This window comes from Loxodonta africana, chromosome 14 (genome assembly GCF_030014295.1).
Source record: "Loxodonta africana isolate mLoxAfr1 chromosome 14, mLoxAfr1.hap2, whole genome shotgun sequence".
Lineage (NCBI taxonomy): Eukaryota > Metazoa > Chordata > Mammalia > Proboscidea > Elephantidae > Loxodonta > Loxodonta africana.
Window position 1 is genome coordinate 77757426 of NC_087355.1, and position 26560 is coordinate 77783985.

At 41.9% G+C, this 26560-nt stretch overlaps 1 long non-coding RNA gene across 1 annotated transcript; it reads right to left on the reverse strand.

Moving 5' to 3' along the window:
* Positions 1-25607, reverse strand: LOC111750085 (uncharacterized). Its single transcript, XR_010317832.1, has 3 exons — positions 24655-25607; positions 6360-6455; positions 1-145 (listed from the first exon to the last, which is right to left on the reverse strand). It is a non-coding gene; the product is annotated as an uncharacterized LOC111750085 (long non-coding RNA).
* Between the last annotated feature and the right edge of the window lie 953 nt (positions 25608-26560).

Sequence of the window (26560 nt, forward strand, 5' to 3'; positions counted from 1 at the left end):
TCATCCACGCATTTATTGAAAAACGTTAGTTGAGTGCCTGTTAGGTTTCTGACACCTTGTCAGGCGTGGGAAATATGGTGGTAGGTGCACAAGACAAATCTGGACTCTGTCCTCTTGAAACGAATTATCAAAATGCTCCATGAATCTATACAAGCAAGAAAAACAATGATACTTCAGTAAGTGTAATTCTACCTAAATTCAAATATATGAAAGCTTAGAGCATTTTATGCTTGCAGACATTTTGCACTTATTGACAAAACTGCAGATGCATATATGGCAATATTCAGTATGTTCAGTGGAATAGGGATTCCATGACAAGAATTGTTCTTGTTGAATAATATCAGCTACTGTCACATCCTGCAACCCAGTAGTTGGAAAACTATGATGTTTTTGTAAATAAAGTTTTACTGAAACATAGACATACCACTCTTTTTATACATGGTCTGTGGCTGGGTTCGTACACCAGAGTAGAATAGCTGTGACAGAGACCCTACAGCCCACAAGCATAAAATATTTACTTTCAGGTTCTTTAATAAAAAGTAATAAAAGTCTGGAGAGGCCAAAGGCATATTTGGATATTAAAAGCTTTATGAAGTTTTATACTCAAGAAACCTTTTAACTTCATTTAACCCAGGAGTTCTGTGGTATAAAGTTCTTAAGATGGCCTTCAATGACCCCTGCCTCCTGGTATTCACATTCTTGTGCAGCCCTGTCCTGTCGCGTCCAGGCTGGACTTTCTGATTTTCTTCTAACGGATAGAATATGGCAGACATGAAGGGATATCATTTCTGAGATTAGGGTATAAAAAGACTGTGGCTTTTATCTGAGATATTCTCTGGTTCTCTTTCTTGCTAGGATCACCATTTGCAAGGCTGTGGTTACACCCTCTGAAAGTCTCGGTGAAGCCCGTGTGGCAAGTACTTGAGGGCTATACACAAACACATGAATAAGCTTGGAAGTAGAAGCTCTCAGTCATGTGAGTGAGCTTGGAAGCAAATTCTCCAGCCCAAGTCAAACCTTGAAATGACTACAGCCATGACTGACAGCTTGACTTTACTCTGATGAGAGATCCTGTACAAGTGGCACCCTGCTCAGTTGTGATCAGATTTCTGACCCACAGAAGCTTTGGGGCAATAAGTGCTTGTGACCTTAAGTTGCTAAGTATTGGGGTAGTTAGTTATACGCAATAGATATTTAATACAATTTCCTAAAATATTTGGCCATTGATGCTTTTCTTACCCCCAATCCCTCTCTCCCCATGGATCACCCACAGACTTTTCTTAGAATGTCAACTCTCCAGGAAATGACATTTTGGAAAATACAGTTTATGGTATTAAATAATTGAATCTTCCAAATCTTCTAAGCGAAATAGGAATAAAGGGGAATTCTTCTTTCATCCTGGTCTTGGATTCAAACCCCAAATAGTTTGGTTTACTGTCTTTTACTTGTAGTAGTATTAATAGACACTCTTTAGACAAATGATTTATTCAGATCAAGGATCCCACACTGCTATATGAAATAAACACAATTACAGAAAACCATCCGAAATAATTCCTGCTTCAGAAGAGAGCTTACCACCTCCCACCCTCTGAGCTCTGTTTTCTGGGTTATAGAAAAACTAAAGATGCCGTGATAGAGATATATGTTACTAAACACTGACATTGTCCCTGCACCCTTGCCCAAAGACATAAAACCAAGCATCATTACTGTTTATTAGCTCTGGGAAATGTCTTGGTTGCCCTGGAACCTGATTGGCCCTCTGATTTAGCCCATAGCTGACTCACAGTTTCATGATGTTGGTTTTGCCCATTCATTAATCACATGGTTGGTGGTGTATTTTTTTCCCCTTATAAATGACCAGAATGCCTTTTTAATTGAGCTGATCAACAGCAGAAAGGACAGTGGCTCTGAATAAATGATTCTGCATAATTTAAATATCCAGTTCTATCTTTTATTGCAGTGCACGCTGAGCTAACGGGTGATCAGTGCAATAGTATCTGTAATAAACTTGTCCTTAGTTCCTATCCTGTGCTCAGAGCTGGGATACAGAAGAGCTAGCACTTGTATCAGTTAGAGATGCTAGCTCATTTCCAAGTAGGCCCCATAGTAGTACAAAGAATGTGCACTTTGGAATTAGACGGAAGCAAGTTTGACTTCTAGGTTCACCACTTGCTAGTTGTATGAACTTGGGCAAGATGGTTCATGTGAAGGTCCAGAAAGAATCTATGTTTCTGCCACAGGAATGGGAGGGAGGAAGATTCAGGCAGTTAAGATGATGCCAGAGAAGGTCTGCTTTGAGGGGGAGAAAATGTGTGTATTTAAGGCTCAAGGTTCTTTTCTCCATCTATAAAAGTTATAAAAGGTTTTTAGAATTATGAAACATGTAAAATATCTTTCACAGATCCTAGCTCATAATGTTGTTGTTGTTAGGTGCTGAATAAGTTCTTTAAAATGATAATTCTCCCACAGCCATCAGAAGAAAGGAAATAATAACTTTTAGATCAGAAATAAATGAAATAGGGAACAGAAAAACAGAATCGGTAATGCCAAAAATTGGTTCTTTGAAAAGATCAACAAAATTGATGAACTATTGGCCAAACTGACAAAAGAAGAACAGAAGAGGAAGCAAATAAGAAGTGAGATGGGGGACATTACAACAGGCTCAACTGAAATAAAAAGGATCATAACAGAATACTATGAAAAATTATACTCCAACAAATTTGAGAACCTAGAGGGAATGGACAAATTTCTGGAAACATACTATCTACCTAAGCTAACATAAGCTGAGATAGAAAATCTGAACAGACCCATAACAAACAAGAGATTGAAGAGGTTAAACAACAGCAACAACAACAAAAAAACTCCTGACCAAAAAGTAGCCCTGGATGGCTTCACTGGAGAATTCTACCAAACATTCAGAGATTAACTCACACTAGTAATATTCAAACAATTTCAGAGAATAAAAGAAGAAGGAATACTTCTGAATTCATCCTATGAAGCCAGCATAACCCTGATACCAAAACCAGACAAAGACACCACAAAAAAGAGAAAATTACAGACCAATCTCTCTCATGAACATAGGTGCAAAAATTCCCAAGAAAATTCTAGCCAATAGAATCTAGCATCATATCAAAAATTAATACACCATGATCAGGCAGGATTCATACCAGGTATGCAAGGATGGTTCAACATTAGAAAATCAATCAACATAATCCACCACATAAATAGAAAAGAATCACATGACCACCTCAATCAAAGCAGAAAAAACATTTGATAAAGTCCAATACTCGTTCCTGATAAAAACTCTCAATAGGAATAGAAAAGAAATCCCTTGACATAATAAAAGTCATCTATACAAAAGCAACAGCCAACATCATTCTCAATGGAGAGAGGCTGAAAACATTCCCCCTGAGAATGGAAACATGACAAGGGTGACATTTATCACTGCTCCTGTTTAACACTGTGCTGCAAGTCCTAACTAGAATCATAAGGCAAGAAAAAGAAATAAAATGGATCCAAATTGGAAAGGAAGAAGTAAAACTATCACTGTTCACAGATGATATGATCCTATACACAGAGAACCTCAAAGATTCCACAAAAAAACTACTGGAACTAATAGAAAGATTCAACAGTGTCAGGATACAAGATCAACATAAAAAATCAGTTGGATTCCTACATAACAAAAAAGACAGCTTCAAAAAGGAAATCAAGAAAACAATACATTTATAATAGCCCCTAAAAAGATAAAATATTTAGGAATAAATCTAATTAGGGACATTAAAGATTATACAAAGAAAACTACAAAATGCTATTGCAAGAAACCAAAAAAGATCTATATAAATGGAAAAACACACCATGCTCATGGATAGGAAAACTCAACACTGTGAAAATGTCAATTCTACCCAAAGCAATCTACAGATATAAGGCAATTGCAATCCAAATACCAACAGCATTCTTTAACTAGATGGAAAAACTAATTACCAACTTTATTTGGAAAGGAAAGAGGCCCTGGATAAGCAACTCCCCCCACCCCCCCCAAAAAAAAACCCACTGCCGTCGAGTCGATTCCGACCCATAGCTACCCACAGGACAGAGTAGAACTGCCCTGTAGAGTTTCCAAGGAGCACCTGGTGGGATAAGCAAAGCATTATTAAAGAAAAAGAACAAAGTAGGAGGCCTCACACTACCTGATCTCAGAACCTACTATACAGCCATGGTAGTTGAAAACAGCCTGGTACTGATACGACAGATACATAGACCAATGGAACAGAATCGAGAACCCACATGTAATTCTATCTACCTATGGTCAGCTGATCTTTGACAAACTACTGAAGTCCATTAAATGGGGGAAAAGTCAGTTCTTTTTTTTTTTTTGTAAACAAATTGTGGATGCCCATTTGTAAAAAAACAAACAAAAAAAAGAAACAGAACCTATACCTCACACCATACACAAAAATTAACTCAAAATGGATCAAAGACCTAAATATAAAACCTAGAACATTAAAGATCATGGAAGAAAAAATAGAGACAACACCAGGGGCCCTAATACATGGCATAAATACAATCCAAACTATAACTAACAATGCACAAACACCAAAAGATAAACTAGATAACTGGGAACTCCAAAAATTAAACACTTAACGCTCATCAGAAGACTTCACCAAAAGGGTAAAAACAGAACCTACAGACTAGGAAAAAATTTTGGGCTATGACATATCCAACAAAGGTCTAATCTCCAAAATCTACAGAATGCTTCACTATCTCAACAACAAAAAGACTAGAGGAACCCCAGAAGAAGTGGCCCCCAGAATCTCTGTTAACCCAGAACTAAAACCATTCCTGAAGCCAACTTTTCAGACAAAGATTAGACTGAACTATAAAACATAAATTAATATTTATGAAGAGTGTGCTTCTTAGTTCAAGTAGACACACTAGACTAAATGGGCAGCCCTTGTTGAGGTGGGATGAGAAGGCAGAAAGGGTTAGGAGCTGGTTGCATCAACATCGGAAACCCAAGGTGGAAAGGGGGAGTGTGCTGTCCCATTACAGGGATTGCAGCTAGGGTCACATAACAATATGTGTATGAATTTTTGATATGATTTAAGTGGTTAACTTTCACCTAAAGCACAATTTTAAAAAAATGCAAATAATCCAAACAAAAAATGGCAGAGGATATGAACAGACACTTCACGAAAGAAGGCATTCAGCAGCTAATAGACACATGAGGAAATGTTCGCAATCATTAGCCACTACAGAAATGAAAATCAAAACTACAATGAGATACCGTCTCACCCCAACATTACCAGCACTAATAAAAAACAAAACAAAAACAGAAAATAACAAATGTTAGAAAAAACAAATGCAAGGAAATTGGAATTTTATGCACTGCTGGTGGGAATGTAAAATGGTACAACCACTGTGGAAAACGATATGGTGCCTCCTTAAAAAGCTAGAAATACAAATTCCTTACAATCCAGTAATCCCACTCCTAGGAATAGATCCTAGAGAAATAAGAGGTGTCACATGAATAAACATCTACACACCCATGTTCATTGCAGCAGTATTCACAATAGCAAAAAAAAAAAAAAAGAAATTATGGTACATACAATGGAATGTTACATGATAAAGAACAATGATGAATCCGTGAAACATCTCACAACATGGATAAATCTGAAGGGCATTATGCTGAGTGAATTAAGCCAATCATGAAAGAACAAATATTGAACAATACCACTGTTATAAAAACCCAAGAAAAGGGTTACATACAGAAAAAAACAATCTTTGATGGTTTTGAGGGAGGGTAGAGGTGGGGAGGTGAAATCACTATCTAGGTAGTAGACAAGTGTTAACTTTGATGAAGGGAAAGACAACACACAATATTGGGGAAGGGAGCACAACTTGACCAAGGCAAAGTCTTCAAAGCTTTCCAGACACATCTAATCACCTTGAGGGACTGAGTTACTGAGGCTGAGGGCTGGGTACCATGGTCTTGGGGTACATCTAGGTCAACTGGCATAACATAGTTCCTAAAGAAAATGTTCTATATCCTACTTTGGTGAGTAGTGTTTGTGGTCTTAAAAGCTTGCAAGCGGCTATCTAAGATACATCTATTGGTCCCATCATGTTTGGAGCAAATGAGGATGAAGAAAACCAAAGATGCAAGGAAAATATTGTCCAAAGGACTAATGGACCACATGAACCATAGCCTCCACCAGCCTGAGTCCAGAAAAACTAGATGGTGCTCTGCTACCTCCATGGCCTGCTCTGACATGATCACAATAGAGGAGGGTATTGGGCAGAGCAAGAGAAAAATGTAGGGCAAAATTAAAATTCACAAAGAAAAGACCAGACTTACTTACTGGTCTGACAAAGACTGGAGGAACCCCCGAGACTATGGCCCTGGACACCCTGCTGACTCAGAACTGAAGCTGCTATTGAGTCCGCCTTCTTTCAGCCTGTAAAACAAACAATAACACACGTGAGGAACATGCTTCCTTGTTCAAGCAAGTATACGAGACCAAATGGGCAACACCCAAAAGCAAAGCCGAGAAGGTGGAAAGGGACAGAAAAACTGGACAAATGGACACAGAGAACTCGGGGTGGAAAGGGGAAGGGGAGAGTGCTGACACAATGCAAGGATCCCAACCAATGTCACAAAACAATTTCTATATAAATTTTGGAATGAAAAACTAATTTGCACTGTAAACTTTCACCAAACACACAATAAAATTTTAAAAAACAACAACAAAAAATGATAATTCTTTTCCTTGCTTTATTTCCCTACATCCTGGACTTATTCATGGCAGAAAATCACTCATTAGGTCCCTTTTCTACAGCAGACCCTGAATTTCGAGCTACTGTTCTGTTGATGTGTTGGTAGCCACATATCTTTTGGACACTTGGTCATCATTTAGACCCTTGGTATGTCCACCCCCACCCCTTTTGTTTTTGTTTAATTGGTATGGGATTTCTTTGACCTGAAGGGTAGAAAACTAGGACATTTTCCACGAATGATTAGGAAACGATGTAGCTAATATAAGTCATAAGTTTGAGGACTTTTGCTAGTTGAGAAGTTACCAGAAGGCGATATGGATCTAAAGCAGGGTAAGCAAACTACAACTCCCTGCAGGCCAAATCCAGTCCGTTACTAGTTTTTGTAAATAAAGTTTTATTGGTACACAGCTACACTCATTTGCTTGCGCATTATCTATGGTTGCTTTCACAGAATTTAGTAGTTTGGCCTACAAAGCCTAAAATATTTACTACCTGGCCCTTTACAGAAAATGTTTGCCAACCTGATCTAAAGAGTCGATCTTTAGAGGGCCAGACTCCCGAAGATTTGAACCCCTTAATATTTTTATAGAAGTAAATCAGACTTGAGAAAACGGTAAACAAAGCATCGTTTCCCACCAGAATGTGGAGAATAGACAAGTGGGTTTAGAACTAAGAGGCAGTTAACGAAAGTAAGAGGGGAACAAACAGGCATGAATTCAGGGATCTGAGGTCAAAAGATGTAAATTCCTTTCACAGGCTCCATCAATTTCCAGCCACGTGACCTTGAAAAAAATGAGCTCTCTCTTGAAGAATTGGTTCCCTAACCTATAAAATAAGGATTGCAGTGATTCCTCCTCAGAGAATTTTTATGAGTCAAATGTGATGAAGTACCCTATAAACTTCGAAGCTTTATATAAATGTTATTTTTTGGTATTATTGCTAATACTTATCAAAGGCATTCAAGTTATGTTTGCAGAATGAATGAATACTAGAGCAACATCTCTAACGTTGCTGGCAAATTTCTAGGATTGTACACCAGAGTATATGTTGTCTTAACAGTCAAATATGGGTTAAATTCACTCTTGCTCGAAACCTAAATTATATTCTCTTCTTAAATGGTATTTTAGGCTCTCAAACTTCTGATGAACTTCTGACATAGACACTTCCTAATCCCTGTAGGCTGTCTTACATATATAAAATGTGGAAGTCATGAAATGCCATAGGGCTCACTCCATATTGGATCAATAGCAGCTGGATTAAGCCTCCTTTACTCTCCTGCAGGGATTGTTCTATTCCATCAATGGGCCTGGAACAACCACTTGTCTCAGAACCATGAAGGCCATATGAAATCTTTTCCTTTCTTTCTCATATCCAGGGGCCCTGACAACATGGCAGCTTAGGCAAAACAGCCTGGGTTTCTGCTGCATGTCTCTTTTCCTGCCTGTGTGAAGCAGACGCATAGTGCTCATCCCGACTGATGTGCAAACCCAATGTAAACCAAACCCATTGCCATCAAATCAGTTTTGACTCATAGCGACCCTACAAGACAGAATAGAACTGCCCCACAGGGTTTCCAAGGCTGTAAATCTTTAAGGAAGCAGACCGCCACATATTTCTCCCATGGAGCAGCTGGTGGGTTCCAACCACTGATCTTTGGGTTAGCAGCTGAGTGCTTTTACCACTGCACCACCAGGGCTCCTTTCCAACTGATGTACCATTGTCTACAAATAATACATCTGTGAAGGCCCAGGAAGAATCTAGTCGTTTCTGCCACAGGGATGGGAGGGAGGGAGACTTAGGCAGTTAAGATAATGATAGAGAAGTTGGTCTGCCTTGAGGGGGAGAAATGGGGTGAATTTAAATGAAAAATTACTATTCTGGGAAGGTGCTGGCAGGATTCCCAGATTTCCTTTCGTGTGAATGGCATTCAGTTCAATTAGGTTTCCCAGCTGTGATGCGCTCCAGCTGTGATTTGTGCCTGCCATGTCGCTGATTTACTCTCTGCCACTTCTAATCCACACATTTTCAGGGCTGGTGACAACACATACTAGCACCTCATTTGCAGAGACTGGTGTTGTTCCGACATCAAAGTGTCATAAAACAGAAAGTACCCATGAGGAAAACTTGTGACTGTAAGACATGGAGTCAGGGTGTCCAAGGAAAGACACCTTCGGAAGACCTCTGCCCAGGTTCCAAAGCATAGGGGTTCTCTCCTCTTTGCCTCACACTCATTTATTGAAAATACTGCCTAATAGGTCAATATTGTTCTCACCATTTTACAGATGAGGAAACCAAGATTCAGGTTAAGGGAGTTGTACACAGTCATGTAGGTATAAGTATTGAAACTGGGGAGAGAACTCAGAATCCTCATATTCTTTTTACTGTATTGGGCTGGTCTCACGAGCTTTGGGTTGATCCTTTAGCATTAGAAGTGTGTATTGCTGCATTCTTTCCTGTTTCCTCCCTCCCTGCCTCCCTCCCTGCCTCCCTCCCTGCCTCCTTTCCTTCCTTCCTTCCTCCCTCCCTCCCTCCCTCCCTTCCTTCCTTCCTTCCTTCCTTCCCTCCCTCCCTCCCTCCTTCCTTCCTTCCTTCTTTCCTTTTCTCCTACTTTCTTTCCTTCTTTCCTGCCTTCTTGCCTTCCCCTCTCACTCTGTCTTTATAAAATTTAGAATAGTCTGAGTTCTGCTATACAAATAGCCAATGCCAAGAAAGTTATTGTCTCTTGGTGATGTCAGGGTCTGGAGTGAGATTGAAGAAAATCATGGTGGTCCATCTGCTGCCAAATCTAGAGTCAGGTGCTCCATCACAGCAAGTTTTCAACTAACTTATACATCTGTGTTGATTTACAGAAAATTATTTATTTGCTAGAGCAGGGTGCAGCAAATTTTTCTGTAAAGGGGCAGGTAATAAATTTTTTAGGCTTTATAGGCCATACTGTCTCTGCTACAACTGCTCAACTCTGCAGCTGTAGTTCAAAAACAGCTGTAGAAAATACATAAACAAATGAGCTTGGCGATGTTCCAATAAGACCCTATTTACAAATGCAAGCAGCAGGCTGGATGTGGCGTGCAGGCCACAATTTGCTGACCTGTGTGCTAGAATGCCTTCAGTTTAAGCAGCTGGACTGGGTTTCTCTGAAGTCTAAAGCAGGGCATCAATCCGGTTTATTCCGGTTTGAACCCCTGCTAGAATCTGCATTTCTAACAAGTTCCCTGCTGATTATTTACATTTCTAACAAGTTCCCAGGAGGTCATACATAAGAATCACCTTGGGATCTTGTTAAAAGTGGCTTCTGATTCAGTATATCTGGGGTGGAAATGCAAATTCTCAGCAGGGAAATTGTTAGAAAAGCAAATTCTCAGCAGGGGTTCGAACTGGAAGGAAGTGGCTTGAAGCCCTGTTCTGAAGGCATGTAGACAGGACAAAGCAAAGCAACTGCCTGGAGAAACATCTGATTGGCAGTCAAGCCAACTGAAGAGTCACAGTTTGCCCCAGGCTCTGTGTCATGTGGTGATAGGCCTGGTCATTGGTGACAACAATAGCTAGAGCCAAGAGCAACTCCGCATATGAAGCTGGATCTGGAGAGAACCAAAGTGGTGGACCTATGTGACCAGGACCAGAGACATTTGAGAGAAGACAAAATAAAAGGATCTGTCATGGCAGGGAAAGGGGAGGTTTAGGGATCTATTTAGGAGTTGAAGTCAAGCCATTTTAACTGTCTAGTCTGACATGAAAGCTAAACTTACATTGAAAGGTGGAAAGCTTTTCTCTGCCCTGTGTTCTAAGCACCTAAGACCTATGCATCCATCTATCCAGTCACTTACCACTCACTCATTCACACATTCATTTATACATTCACTGTAGTCACATTCAGAAACCGTGGTGGAGTAGTGGTTAAGTGTTACAGCTGCTAAACAAAAGGTCGGCAGTTCAAATCCACCAGGCAGCTTCGAAAACTCTATGGGATATTTCTACTCTGTCCTATAGGGTCGCTATGAGTCAGAATCGACTCAACGGCAACGTGTTTGGTTTGGGATTTTGGTAGTCATATTAGTTATTTACTGTGCCAAAGACTCCCTGAACAATTCCCTGCCCTCAAGAGGCTTGGTTTTGAAGGCATGAAACTGACAAGCAATTAACAAATGCAGCAAGATCTGTGGGTACTGTGGCAGGCATTTATATAGGGTGCACGAAGGAGGCATAGACTTGACCTGTCTGGGCTAGGTCGGGAGGAAAGGCTGATGATCCGCATCTGAACACTGGGGAGGATGAAGACGGCTCATATTCCACTTAAATTGTTTTCTATTGCAGTTTAAGGCAAAACAGTAGATTGCCAATGTCTGTGCACAGTTCTGTCTTGTTGATTAGCCTGGGCATCCCCTGGTGTCTGACACATACACAGAGGAATGGTCAGTACACGTTTGCCATAGGAGTGAGGAACTGGTTAACAGACTGATGGGTGGAAGTTGTGTATATATCGTTGACCACAGACTACAGTATCTACTGCACAAAGCTCATGGCTTTTATTCCGTTAGGAACCATTTTTTAAAATCCTTAAATGTCAGAGCTAGAAGAGTTTTGAGGTCACCTCGTCTATCCTCTTGGTATTCCACATTGGAGAACCACTTGGTTCAGCTCTGTAGTCACTGACCGTCATTTTGTAAACATGTGCAAAGGTGCAATGGTTCTGAGGTTGGCCATTTGGCAGGCAGACACTGTGAATGATGCCTGAAGTATGCATCAGGACTGATGATGCATGGATTGAGTGAATGAATAAGAAAATCTAGTCCTATTGTTGGCAAGTGATTCTAAGTGCTCGCTTCCCCTTACTGAGAGTGTGTTACACTATCATTATCACCAGGAAAGGCAAGATGTGCCTGGGTTTCCATTCTAGAAGGATTAGAGTCAGTGGAAGTTCTGCATAGGAAGACGCCAGAAACTGTATTTTTCTTTTTAAATAAGCTTGTCTCCAATAAATAGAATTTAGATTTGTTTCTTGGACATACTGGCATGTGTTGATTTTAGATTTTTTCTTCTTTTCTTTCTTTCTGATTTTTCTTTCCTGAAGGAAAATGAGATTTTCACATGAAAGTGAGTACTACCAGTCCGTTTCTGGCAGCTCTGGGCAAAGATTTCCTTTTAGTGAAGGACAGGGCTATGGAAACAAGGGTGTGAAGGTGGTTGGCAGGAAGAAAAGTCCTTTTCGTGTTCTGCTAGCATCCCTGCACCTCTCAGCTTTGGGGCCGGAGAAAAAGACCATAGACTCACCAGTATGGATTCCCTGGCCTTTGCTATCTGTGTGACCTTGGGGAAAAGTGACATAGTCTCTCTGAACCTCAGAGTCATCGTATATAAATCTAGGAATAAAAATAACTACATCACAGGTAGTTGTGAGGATGAAATATGCAATAGCATTTAAGCCAGTTCTTGGCATATATAATATTACAGATGCTTAGTCTCCAATCAACCTGAATCTGAATGCAGAATTCTAAAACCAACGAGGGGAGGGGAGCTCGAGAACTAGGAGGACAGGCAGACACTGAGCACGTCACTGGAGGTGAGAAGCACTGGGTTCAAATCCACCCCAAGCACCTAAGTGCCTGAGTGGTGTTGAACAAGTCGCTTCCCCCTCCATCCTTCAGTTTCCTTACCAATAATAATAATGATTGTTGCTAGCATTCATGGAGAGATTTGTATGGCACAGACACTGAGCTAAGAAATACATACATTCCTCATTAAAAACCTATGAAGAAATTGAGCAACAGGGACATAACTAACTTACCTAGAGCGAAACAGCAAGAAATGGCACAGCCCAAATTCAAGCAATCTGACTCTAGAGGCTTGCCCCAAACCGAGTCCTCATGAGAAGGTTAGGATAGATGGTCTTTAGAGTAAATCAGTTTTGACTTTTCAGGAATCTTTGATTTTGGGGTTCAGTAAGCACTGGTGGCCAGGAACAAGACTCCCCTACACGGGCTTTACAACTTCCCAGAGCCACCTCGTTTGGTAAACTGTCAAAACCTCTTGCTCTTTATGCAAGTCTCAGGGCCCTCTAGTCTCTGTAGAATTCTTGCAGACTCAGCTTCCGCTATCAGAAAATTACCTGGCATTCTCATAACTCAAAAAAACCCCTTGCCTTTGAGTCGATTCCAACTCACAGTGACTCTACAGGACGGAGTAGAACTGCCCCACAGGGTTTCCAAGGAGCAAATGGTGGATTTGAACTGCTGACCTTTTGGTTAGCAGCCAAGCTCTCCTGCCTTCTCATACATAAAGGCAATTAAAATGGCCATTCATGTTTCTGAGGGGCTTATCCAGAGCCAAGGAATCTCTGCATAAGACAAGCCTGTAAAGAGACCCCTCATCTTCATCTTCTGATTTGCTTTCTGGATATTTCAATGTCATAGGGGTACAACTTAACTCCCATAACCACGAAACCAGAACCAGTGCAACTGACAGAAATACAGGTTCAGAGGTTCCCTTCCCTAAAGGCTTTTGACAAACCAGCCTACATAAATGGAATCAAATGGTACATCCTATCAAATGATGTCTCTGCTCTAGAAAATGGAACCCATTTTTATAAGTGATGGGTCATTGCTGTCCATATAATGTAGCTGAAAAGGGCATGAACTTGTTTGCGTGACCTTGGGAAGTCAAGTTGTTTATGACCTCACTGAGACTCAGTTTTCTTATCTGTAAAATGGAGATGATAATGCTTAAAGAAGTAGCATAGTCTGCGGCACGTTGTTGGTCCATGGTTTGACATCAGGTAGGCTTGGAGAATTATGGAAATTGGATTTCAACTGAATGAACCTTGAGCGAGTGCGACTTTGAGCAAGCGACTGTACCTCTGGACATCAGGTCCTGCGTCTGCATCCTGAGAAGTTTACACTAGGTGATTTCTGAGATTCCTTCAAATGAGAGTAACTGTATCTTCTACGGAGCAATGGTGGTGCAGAGGTTAGGAGCTTACCAAAAGGCTGGCAGTTCAAATCTACCAGCTGCTCTTTGGAAACCCTATAAGGCAGTTCTACTCTGTCCTATAGGGTCGCTATGAGTCAGAATCTTCATATGTGAGAGACCTATATTATCTATATGTGATAATATCTATATATTATCTAAAATGCTGTGCAAAACAGTATACATATACACACACATGTACGTGCATGTGTACATATACATAGACACACGCAGATATATATAAAACTGGTTGCAATTGAGTCGATTTCAACTTATAGTGATCCTGTAGGACAGAGTAGAACTACCCCATAGGGTTTCCAAGAAGGTGCTAACTTTTTGGTTAGCAGCCACGGCTCTTGACCACTGTACCGCCAGCGCTTCATAAATGTATAGACACAGAGGCTGACCCTGGATGGTACAAATAGTTGACAAACTCAGCTGCTTACTGAAAGGTTGGAGTTCTGAGTCCACCCAAAGACATCTCAGAAGAAAGTCCTGGCCATCTACTTCAGAAAAATCAGGTATTAAAAACCCTGTGGAGCACAGTTCCTGCTTCTGACTCACTGGGGCAGCTCGACGGCAACTGGTACTGATATGCTGTTGTTATTGTGTGTCATTGAGTCAATTCTGACCTGTAACGACCCTGCAGGACAGAGTAGGACTGCCCCACAGGGTTTCCTAGGCTAAAGTATTTATAAGAGCAGATTGCCGGGGCTTTTCTCTGTGGAGCGGCTGGTGGGTTTGAACTGCTGACCTTTTGGTTAGCAACTAGTGCTTAACCATTGTGCAGGGCTTCTTAATACTGACATATACATATATAATATGTATATAAATATATATATTTAGTACTGTCATCTCAGAGAGAGCGTGGCAATGGCATCTATGGGAACATTGGGGCCACTTTGCAGGCACTAGATTCCAGTGCCAGTCCCTCAATGATCCAACACCACCCTATTCGACCAACCTTCGGGAATCTGGAAAAATGGAGATAAAAAATATGTAACCTACAATTTTTCCCCTCCTACTCATTTAAACCAATAACTAGAGAATCGGCTGTGAGTGCTTCTGGGGAGGAAGACTGTCACTCGCCTTTACGCTCCACATCTCCAGCATGCACCAAGCACAAAGCATACTCTGTCTCTTGTTGCCAGCACGCTTCTTAGCCCCTGTCTTTGTAGCCTCTTTACTGACTTTGGGCCTACTTTTTGGAATTTACCAGAATCTTAAAAGATTAAGGAGAAGAGCTTTTGTGTGCCATCAAGTCAATTCCGACTCCAAGCAACCCTATAGGACAGAGTACAACGGCCACATAGGGTTTCCTAGACTGTTTATCTTTATGGAAGCAGGCTGCCACATCTTTCTTCCTGGGGGCAGCTGGTGAGTTCCAACCTTTCGTTTAGCAACCAAGCGCTTTAACCACTGTGCCACCAGGACCCCTTGGAAAAGAGCTTAAGGAGCATCCATTCTGATGTCTTCTTATTTCTAGAAGTAACTTGCCTGACATTATCAGGTGACTTGGTGAACTAGAAGGTCTTTTTTCCGTTAAGTGTAGGGATCTTCCTGCCGCTTACCTGCAGAGCACCTTACCTGCAGAGCACCTTACCTTAGTGACACTGCCTCACCCCCAGTCCCATCACCTCAAACCCCATTGCAACACCAATTCTTTGCAGGTAGCAGGTGGCAGAAAGCTTGTCTGCTCCCAAATGTTAGAGCTAATTGAGCCATTTCTGCATTATATCAGGTGGACTGGTAGTTAGAGACTCTTGACTTTTATTTAGAAGGATTCACAACTTTGGCTTTATTTTGAAAACCCCTCCAGCCAAAGGCAGCAGTAACAATAACCAAGTGAATGGTTCTACCCAAAGCAAAGGATGGTCCTGGGGGAAAGGAAGGCGAAGGAGAATCAAAGGAGAGGAAAAAACATGGGGGCTAATATTTTACTCTTTTATCCCCAGTGAAAGCCCTCCATAGGCGAAGCCATGTCACAGCAAGACAAATTTGTCTCCCTCACTAGAAAAAGTGAAGATGGGACCTGGGCCAATGAAGGCCACGCACCTGTGGCCTCCTGAGGGAGGTGTGAGGGCAAAATTTAAGAGTCACTTTCTGAGGAGTGAGCCAGAGGAACTGGATATGAAACTGCACTGGGAGGGAGGGACGAAGAGGACATTTATTGAGCACCTACTACTATGCTTCCAGGCAAGATGGCACAGACATTAAGCACCCAAGCCTGCCAACCCTCTCATCCACTTCCTGGTTGAATAACCTAGCAATTTATTTGACCTTCCAGTGCTTCATACGGTTTTTATGAGGACTAAATAAGATGGGTTTTGGGTAAGTAAGATGAATTAAATAAAGTTCTTAGACCACTTCCTAGCATGCAGTCACACTTGGTAAGTGTTGTCTCTTATTATGATGGGGTTTTTTGCAATGTGTGTGGGTATTTTTGGCTGCTTCAATGGCCAGGGGTGTTACTGGCATTTAGTGTCCGGCTTCCGGAGATGCTTAATGTCTTATGATATATGCAACGGTACTGCACAAAGAGGGATTGTCCCTACCCTAAATGCCAGTAGTACCCTTGCTGAGAAACAACAGAGCTAGCTAGGTCCTATACTATGGGTTGCATGAATTGTAATCCTTACCCTGTAAGGCCAGTTCAGATGACCCCTAATTCACAGTTGAGGAAGCTGAGATTCTCAATAACTTACTCAAAGGTCAAGCAGCTTTGACTGAGCATTGCTGGGGTTTGCATTTGCAGATTTCTCTCGGATGAGTGCTCTTTGCTACACATGGCTTCCTTGATTACAGGCATTCAGATATTAGTGTTCAAGTCCTTCTGAAAAATGGAAAGTTGGGAGTAAATCAATATATTCCTACCATTGTTTGAACAGATAAATCCTAATTGGGTAGAAAAAAAAAAAGCTAATTTTCAAGGGCAATTGTGAAGTTCAGCAGCCTCAGCCACATGAGAAGCTGCTCATTAGCCAGGAGGGAGCTTGGTTTGCTAATAAGCTGACTCTCCTGTATCAGGAAGGAGCTCTGGTGGCTCAATGGTTAAGCTCTTGGTTGCTAACTGAAAGGTCAGTGGTTCGAACCCACCAGCTGCTCTGTGGGAGAAAGACCTGGCAATCTGCTCCCATAAAGATTTCAGCCTTGGAAACCCTTTGGGGCAGTTCTACTCTGTCCTATAGGGTCCCTGTGAGTCGGATTTGACTCAATGACACACAACCACCACCTATGCCAGGAGCCTCTCCTATCAGAGCTGGTGTGAACACACAACGGAGATGCCCCGGACCAGAGAACATCTGAAGCTACCCATCTAGTATTCTGGAAGCTGAGGGTTACAGTGTGGAGGAGTCTGGTAATCAAGGAAGGAGTTCTTCCAGGACCAGACACATCAGTGCTGATGGGATCAAATGCATTAAAGTATTAGAAGCAGGGCTCCAAACCAGTTCGTTCGGTTCAAACCTCTGCTGAGAATTTGCATTTTCACCCAGATATACTGAATCAGAATCTACATTCTTAGCAAGACTTCCAGATGATTCTTATGTATAATAAATTTTAAGAACCACTGCTCTACAGTGGTCTCAGAATTGGTCCCTAACCAGCATCATTAGCATCGCCTGGGAACTTGTTAGAAATGCAAATTCTAATTTAGAAAAGGCCATACCCCACCCCCCCAAAAAAACTTATTGCCTAGTGGATTCCAGCTCACAGTGACCCTACAGGACAGAGTAGAACTGCCCCGTAGGGTTTCCAAGGCTGTAAATCTTTACAGGAGCAGACTGCCATGTCTTTCTCCCATGAATTGGCTGCTGGGCTCAAACCACTTATCTTTTGGTTAGCAGCCCAGCACTTAACCACTGCACCACGAGGTCTCCTGTAGAAGAGGCCGTACATATATTTTTTTTCAGATTATGAAAAAAGTCAGTAAGATTAACTACAAAGGATTCTTCCACCAACTTCCCAGTGTCAGTAAGATCCCTTGGGTGGGATAAATGTATTACCTGGTATCTGATTTGGTCTGTGATTACATTCATTTATTGATTTAACAAATATTTAACTACATTCAAGGACAAGATGCTGTGCTAAGAACTGGGGAAGCAAAGATGCATCCAACATGTTACTGTCTTTGAGGAGTTTATGGCTTAATGAGGTGGACACACACGTGAGAAATGATTGCAATCGGCTGTGAGAAGCGATTTACAAGGTGTGAGAGAAGCATTGATAAGGTGCAAAGCAAAAGAAGCCAGGTCTCCTTGGAGTTGTTGAGCCTCTAGTACCAGCTGCTGTTGAGTTAACTCTGTCTCATGGTAACCACACGTGTGTCAGAGTAGAACTGTGCTTCATAGGATTGTCAGTGGTCGATTTCTCAGGAGTAGATTGTCAGGCCTTTCTTTCAAGGCACCTCTGGATGGACTTAGACCTATAACCTTCCAGTTATCAGCTGAGCATGTCTGTTTACACTGCCCAGGCCTCCCCATTTCAGCTTGGTTTGCGCATTTGTCAGGGGTCCATTGGGGGAGAACTCTGCTGGAAGAGAGGAGAGGGAAAGTGAGAAACGAAGGCAAGAAAGCTCAGTTCCAAGGAGTTTTGCAAGGTATGAGCAAGGTGTGAGGGGAAAATGGAGAAATGTTAGTTAGGCTGGAGAGCAGGTGGAGTATTCTATAGGAAAAAAATGTATCAAATGTGCCTTTTCTTTCCATGACCTTCTTATCAGTATCTAACGAGTCACAAGCCTATGCAACTATCCCATTTCTTTCTTTCCTTGAATCCCCCCTGTAGTTTCCTAATCCAAACCCGCATCCACCTGAATTTGCATCACTACGATGTTCTCACAATTACGCTTTCTGCCCTGTAATCCAACCTACACTTATAGAGCTTTGTTAAAATCAGAAAGAAACACCAGGAAACGTGCTAAATACAAGATAGGAACTCAACCTACAGTTCTTGAAGGAATGTTAGTAATTGACAATTATTAACATTGGTATAAAAGCCATTGCCAGAGAGTCAATTCCAACTCATAGTGACTCTACAGGGCCAAGTAGAATTGCCCCACAGGGTTTCCAAGGCTGCCACATCTTTCCTTCCTGCAGAGCAGCCACTGGTTTTGAACCCCTGACTTTTTGGTTAACAGCCAAGCGCTTAACTACTGTGCCACCAGGGCTTCTTTAACACTGATATAGAGGTTTACAATTTACAAAGCATTTATTCATACTCTTTAAATTTTATGACCATCCTATTTTGTGTTATGTTCACGGAGGACTGAAGATGGTAAGGAAGATAACTAACGCATATGATGGAGCAGAAAGTGGAGAGTTAAAGACTACAGAGATAGGCATCAAGATGGTTGAGATGTAGAAAGTGGACATGGAAGTGGGTTACTGATTTAGGGTGTTAATAACATTGTTGAAATGGAAGAATGTCAAGGAATTATAGTGCTAGGTTCTTGGATAGTTTCGATTCATTTGGCTTTCTTTCTCTAGTGGTACTATCGGTACCCTCACCCTTCTTCCCTCTGATGCCTTCTACCATGTCTGTAAGTCCCTCCCCACTTCATTGGGCTTTAGCTTCCAACAGTACCCAGTGCACCAACCCAGTGCCATGGAGAACCACTTTCTACATTTTCTTTGAAGGACAACCCCAGGCTAACGGAGCATCTTTGTTTTCAGGTTCAGAGTGACCCTGGGAGCATACCACACACCTGCCCAGGCTCAGAGGCACTTGACCAAGGGCTGAAAGGTGTGGAAGTAGGAATGGCCGACTTGCTATCTTTTGAGGTGGAGCCTACACTCCAGAGATTCCCAACAGGATAAGGCTGGAGCTGTCTTCGTTCGGCAGGACTCCACCTGAGACCTCCTCCTTTCTCTGCTTCCCCCACTCCTGTACCATCTTCTCCTGGAAGCACTGCCATAATAAATCACTTGCATTTGAAACTTCACCTCTGCTTCTGGGGGCCCCAGTCTAAGACACTTGACTCTCCTCACAATACCCATAAAGGATGGAGTTAGGGTCAATAGTAAGACTATGATTTCTCCATGAATAAAGGTGAAGTTGGTAAATTCCAGCCAAGGGGATGGTAGAAAGGCTGTGTGACCAGATGGTATGTCCCTTAGAAGATGGAGGTTTTACACCTCCAGATAGAGGTGGCAGAGGTGAACTAGGAGAATGTCAACGTGTCCTCTGTATCCACGGTACAGGGGAGTCATTTGTTATTATGAATAACATGACATAGCGATAAGCCTGGTGCAATGTAAGTCACACCAGATAGTTCACATATTCTGGCTTTTAGCATGTGTTTTTATGCCTACTTGTTATGCTCCAAAAAAGTTCACTCAACATGTGTGTAACTTGTAGCAACCAAGTGTCTTCTTCACCTGCAGAATTTGGTTCAGCGTTAGTTAAATGCTTTGGAATTTAAAGTGATTTTTCCCCCCTTTCTTTAAAATGTCTAAATGCTGTGCTGATAAATGTCACCTAGAGTAACGAATGTGATGGAATGTGCTGAGGATAATGGGAGTTACTTTCTAGTTCACCTGAACCATGACTTGTCTACATTTAGCAAGAATAATGAATGTAATTTAATACAGCACCTTTGCAGGGAAGTGACTCAAAACACTTTTCAAAGTGAGTATTAAAATGCTGAATTATGCAAAAAAGACATAGATTTAAGTAGATAATAATAGATCACACTCTTACAAAATCACACAATGCAGCAGAGGGTACGTTTGTAAAATATGCATTACATTGTTCTGCGGTAGAAGGATGAACATAGAAAGTTGACTTGGAATAAGGAAAACAAAGGTCAGATAGAGATGAAACAGCTGCTTTAATGAATAGAGCCAGCACGACATACTGCAAAGGGCATGGGCACCAGCCAGGTGGCTTGGTCCACTGTTGATGAGCTGAGTGATAATCTGGGTGACTTTGGACAAGTCAGTCAGCCTGTTTGAACTTTGATTTCTCTGCATACGTGAAATGGAGTAATATTAATTTCTTCATTGACCAAGGGCTGAAAGGTGTGGGAGTAGGAATGGCCGCCTTGCTGTCTTTTGAGGTGGAGCCTACACTCCAAAAACCTATCCATAGGTTTTTGGTTTTTTATGAGGGATTAATGAGCTAATGTATGTTTTAGCAGGTGCTCAATAAAAGGCAGCTTTTTATTAATATAATATTATTAATACTATATTTATTGTCACTGAGCTGTAGTAACCACAGCCATCCCCAACTCTCTCATAAGAGCCTGCCACCCATCTTAATATATATCAGTGACACATCACTCTATAGATTCACCTCAATCCCACTCCCAGCTGTTCCTGTTCCATGGAACACAGTCATATATGTGGTGCTTGAAAAGAGCTTATAATTTACCTAGTCTAACCACCTTATTTTATACATAAAGAAACAGGTCCAATGAAGTGATTTTTTCACAATCACACATAAATAAGAGCTACTATTCTGTTCCATGGGCTCTGCCCAGCACTTTGTGTGCATTATTATATTATAACTCACAGTATATTATTATATTTGATTTTTGTAATGGCTTTATAAGGGAGATATGCTTATTTATCCAAGAATAACCTGAGGCACAGAAAGAGGAAAAGACTCAAGTCATATAATTCTGTTGTATTTCGTAGGGTTTTGGAATGTTCCTTAGAAGCTAGGATGGCGAGACTTTGACATGTTTACTTTGAACACGTCATCAGGAAAGACCAATTGCTAGAAAAGGACATCATAGTTGGTAACGTAGAGGGTCAGGGAAAATGAAGGAAGCCCTCAATGAGATGGATTGATACAATTGCCACAATAGTGGACTCAAACATGCCAACAATCATGAAGATGGTGCAGGACCAGGCAACATTTTGTTCTGTTACACATAAGGTCACCATGAGTCGGAGCCAACATGATGGCAACTAACAGTAATAACAAGGTGACACAGTTACCAGGTTGGCATAGCTGAGTTTTCAAACCTAGGTCCAGCTGAGTTCATAGAAGGGATCCTTCAAACTCTCTCCCGCCACCCCCCCGCCACCCCCGTGCTCACACACACACGGTCAGTATATTGCTATGGGGCTATTGAGGAACAGGGCCAGAAAGCAGCCCAAGTCTTATTTTCCTGGTACTTCCATGAGTGGGTTGCTGGTTACTGCTGTCATGCCTCCCTCCCCAGGGAGTTTCTGTGTCCCCTGTGGGGGTAAGGAGGTTGAGAGGATGCTGCAAAAAGTGCTGTCTCTCGTTTTGCACTACATAGGGATTTGCACCTTGGTTCTTTTCCAATCTCCTTGGTTCTCCTTCAACTCTGCTCCAAGGCTTTGAGTCAGAAGATCTTGGTTTTAATCTATGTCATTGTTGTTGTTAGCTGCCATTAGAGTGGGTCCCCGACTCATGGCAACCGCATGCACAATGGAATAAAGGGCTGCCCAATCCAGTACCATCCCCACGAACAGATGTGGATTGGATGGCTGTGATCCATAGGGTTTTCACTGGCTGATTTTCTAAAGTTGGTTACCAGGCCTTTCTTTCTAGCCTGTGTTAGTCTGGAAGCTCTGCTAAAACCTGTTCAGTGTCACAGCGACACACTAGCCTCCACGGACAGACAGGGACAGATAGCTGTGCATGAGGTTCATTGGCTGGGAATGGAACAAGGGTCTCCCGCATGGAAGGCAGGAATTCTGCCATTGAACCACCACTGCCCTAATCTGCATCATTAAAAGAAACCCAAGCCCGTCCCCATCAATTCAATGTCAACTTGAACAGAGTAGAACTGTCCATAGGGCTCCCAAGGCTACACTCTTTATGGAAGCAGACTGCCACACCTTTCTAAGAGTGGCTGCTGGGTGCAAATTGCCAACCTCTGGGTTAGCAGCCAAGCGCTTTAACCGCCGCACCACCAGGTCTCTTTAGTCAAGTCTTAAAAGCATTCTGAGCCTCAGATACCTCACAAAAAAATGGGTCATAATAATAACTGTAAAAATATCAGTCTGATGTAGCTTTTATGAGGATCAAATAATATACCTGAAAATGCTTTGGAAACTGAAAAATGTTATACGCTCATTCATTTTTTTGTGTATGTTAAACAAATGGTGAGTTTTTAGGTAATACATATTTTACAAGTGAGATGTGTTTGCTAGTCCATTGGCCATAGGACACTAATTCACAAAAACAGTGATTACTCTGTGGAATTCTTAGAAGTCATTACGGCTGCTTAGGTTTTTGAGTACAGGACAAAGGTCAACTATCGCCTGCTTTAAAGTGATGGTTAAGGAGATGATGGTTAAGAACACAGAATTTTCACATCAGGTCACCAATATGACTTCCCAAACCAGCAAATCCTTGGCAGCAGCCTCTTGCAATAAATCAGCACGTCAAAAGAAACAATGACCCAACCCAAGCAACAAAAACAAAGCCATTAAGCTCTCCAAGGTGGACTTAGAACAGTAGTCTCCAAGACAACATCAATACATTTCATTCCTTTCCCATTCACTGAGGGCAAGTACATGGGGTGATGGAATTCCTTCAAACCAGCCGGCTCACCAATCCAGAACGACCCTCAGAGACCCAGATAAGAGAGAGGATTAATCGTCCATTGTAAATGTGTATCCTTTGGCCAAGCCACCAACTGTTATCCTTTTGTATGAGTAGTACTAAGAAGTTTTATTTGGACTGGAAGCAAAAAATAATAATAAATCATTCTAGGCTCCTGTTACAATCACAGTGGGATGATTTGCTACTAGAAATCCAAGAGAAGCCAGGTCGACTGTGGGATGCTGTTTTTCGATTTCATAGATTTTAGAGATGAATGGCAACTCATCTGTCATTGTGGTCAACCTCCTTGTTTTACCCAGGTGGAAATATGAACCCAAAAGGCAAAGCAACTTGCCCAAGAGCACACATCTAGTCATATGGCAGAATTGAATTTAGTTGATGGCCTCTTGACTCTTTCGTCAGTGCTTTTTCTGTAGTACAACACAGCTTCTCTAGTTGTTAATTATAAATGAGCATTCCATCATCTGGTATATACATTCAGTGCTTGCTATATGCTTAGCTGTATTTCCAGGAACTGCTCTAGCAGAAAAAAAAAAAAAAATGAAGTAAGTAGTAAAGAAGCATTTATTGATGCTAGCTGATTTAATCCTCACAATAGTACTATGAGTATAAATGCCCCTATTACGAAACTTGCTTTGACTCACACAGCTAATTGGTAGCAGAGCTGTTTGACATTAGTAAGCGGCCATCTAAGATGTCTCAACTCACCTGGAGCAAAGAAGAATGAGAAACACCAAAGACAAGGCAAATATGAGCCCAAGAGACAGAAAGGGCCACATAAACCAGAGACTACATCAGTCCGAGACTAGAAGAACTAGATAGTGCCCGGCTACAACTGATGACTGCCCTGACAGGGAACACAACAGAGAATCCCTGAGGGAGCAGGAGAACAGTGGGGTGCAGACCTCAAATTCTTGTAAAAAGACCAGACTTAATGGCCTGACTGAGACTAGAGAGACCTCGGAGGTCATGGTCTCCGGACCCTCTGTTAACCCAAGACTGGAACCATTCCCAAAGCCAACTCTTCAGACAGAGATTGGACTGGACTATAAGACAGAAAATGATAACTGGTAAGGAGTGAGCTTCTTGGCTCAAGCAGACACATGAGACTATGTGGGCAGCTCCTGTTTGGAGGCAAGATGAGAAGGCAGAGGGGGACAGGAGCTGGTTGAATGGACACAGGGAATGCAGGGTGGAGAGGAGGTGTGTGCTGTCTCATCCGGGGAGACCAGCTAGGAGTACATAGCAATATGTGCATAAGTTTTTGTATGAAAGACTGACTTGATTTGTAAACTTTCACTTAAAGCAAAATAAATAAAAAAATAAATTATTAAAAGATAATTTAAGCTGTTTGACCCCACATTCTAGGTTTCTTACCCCATATCACTTTGGCTTGCTCAGTCCAGCTCTTCCTCCTTCCTCTTCAACATTTGCATCTCCTTATGATGCTTATTTCCACAGAGCCTTGTTATAGTCCAGCTTGAAGGAGGCACAGTGATCTGGAGACTTACAAAGCCCTCGCTCTCAAGGAGCTGACATTCTGGAGGTCCACAGGCTGAAGGCCATGAACAAATACATATGCAATATTTACCAGTTTGAAATGAGAGCCAAGAAAGAAAACAGAGTAAGAGAACCCGAACGACCAGAGGGGGTGCTATTCTAGACTGGGGAATGATGTAAACAGTTCACACACTCAGCTGCTAACTGAAAGGTTGGTGATTTAAGTTCACCCAGAGGCAGCCCAGAAGAAAGGCCTGGTGATCTAGTTCTAGAAAATGAGCCGTTGTTCTAATCTGACACACATGGGGTTGTCACGTGTCAGACTTGACTGGACAACAACTGGTTTTCTTCAGGATGGCTCTTCTGAGGGCATAACATTGGAACAGATTGAGTATGGCAAAATACAGAGCACAGAGATGGAAAGAGGGATGAAGATCCCAGTGGTCAGATGTGATAGTACAAACACATAGAGAGATTTGGGGGGAGTCAGCACATTTTGGGTAGCACAATGCAGTTTTTAGGTGCACATGTTCTAATGTCAAAGCTCCTGGGGTTAAATATCTACTGGACTACTTACTGGCTGTCTGGTGTGAGCAAGTTTGTTCAAATTCTCTGGACCTCTTCTGTAAAATGGAGCTAAGAATAGTACTCACTTCTAAGATCCTGTGAGGATTAATTAAAAACAGTGCTTGGTGAGCAATAATCAATAAATGCCAGCTGTGTTTTTTGTTTTTTCCTTTTTTTCTTCTTTGGCTTTAAATGATACACCCATCATTCCTTTAACTTCGTATTACTACCGTGGATTCTGTTTTCACACTGTTTTTTTTTTTTTTTTTAAGCAGGCCCTTTTCACATCTTTATCTTTTTAATCAGGTTATTATGAGGAAGGCCAATAAAATAAAATAGACAAAATGGAAAGTGTTTTGGTTGAGGAGCAGGCAGGCACTCCATCTCAGGCAGCTCCACCCTCACCCACTTGGTGGTCCTGAGGAATTCCCCCACCCCACCCCACCTCACCCCACCCCCAGTCTTCAGAGGACACAGGAAATTAATGCATTGGATTAACTGCATTGCCATCGCACGGAGCTCCTAACACAATGATTGACATGAAGCAGGGACTGAGCCTGTAATGTAATTATTGTAAGAATGTGAAAATTGGAAAGTAGAACCTCCTGGCTCTGTAATTTTTTGAGAAAAGAGATTACTAGGCCATACCACACATAGCCATCCTTCTTGAGGTGGATGTTGGGGGTTGTTTATTTAGTTCAGGCTTAGTCACAAGTTCAGAACATTCTGTGGGTTTTACTGGAACTCAATATCATGGCCCATCCCGACTCAGATCACTCTGGCTAAGGCTGCCAGTGGCCCTCCTTGGGCAATGGCTGTGGCTCCCAGGCTCCAGAGAAAAGAGGAGAAAATGGCCTCCTGATTCTCATTCAGAAGGATGCACCCTGTGGTCACTGTATCACAAGAGCCTAGAATTCCAGAGCCAGAAGGGACCTTGGCAGATATGGTGGCCTGCATTCAGTGCCTCCTGAGGGAGAAATTCCAAAATTCTGGAGCCTAGAATGCCTGCTACTTTGCATTTCTTGAAGTATCTCTGTCACCTAGAGGTCAACAAATTATGTTTTTATTCCTTGTCTGTGTCTTACTCATAAGCTACTGTGAAGATGGGTGTGGTCTGTTGTTGAGGCTTTGTTGGTCTCTTGCCTGTTTACTTCACTTCACTTCACCACAGAACTTATCACGATGCCAATTTCTTGAGTTCCTGAACCTCGTTCTG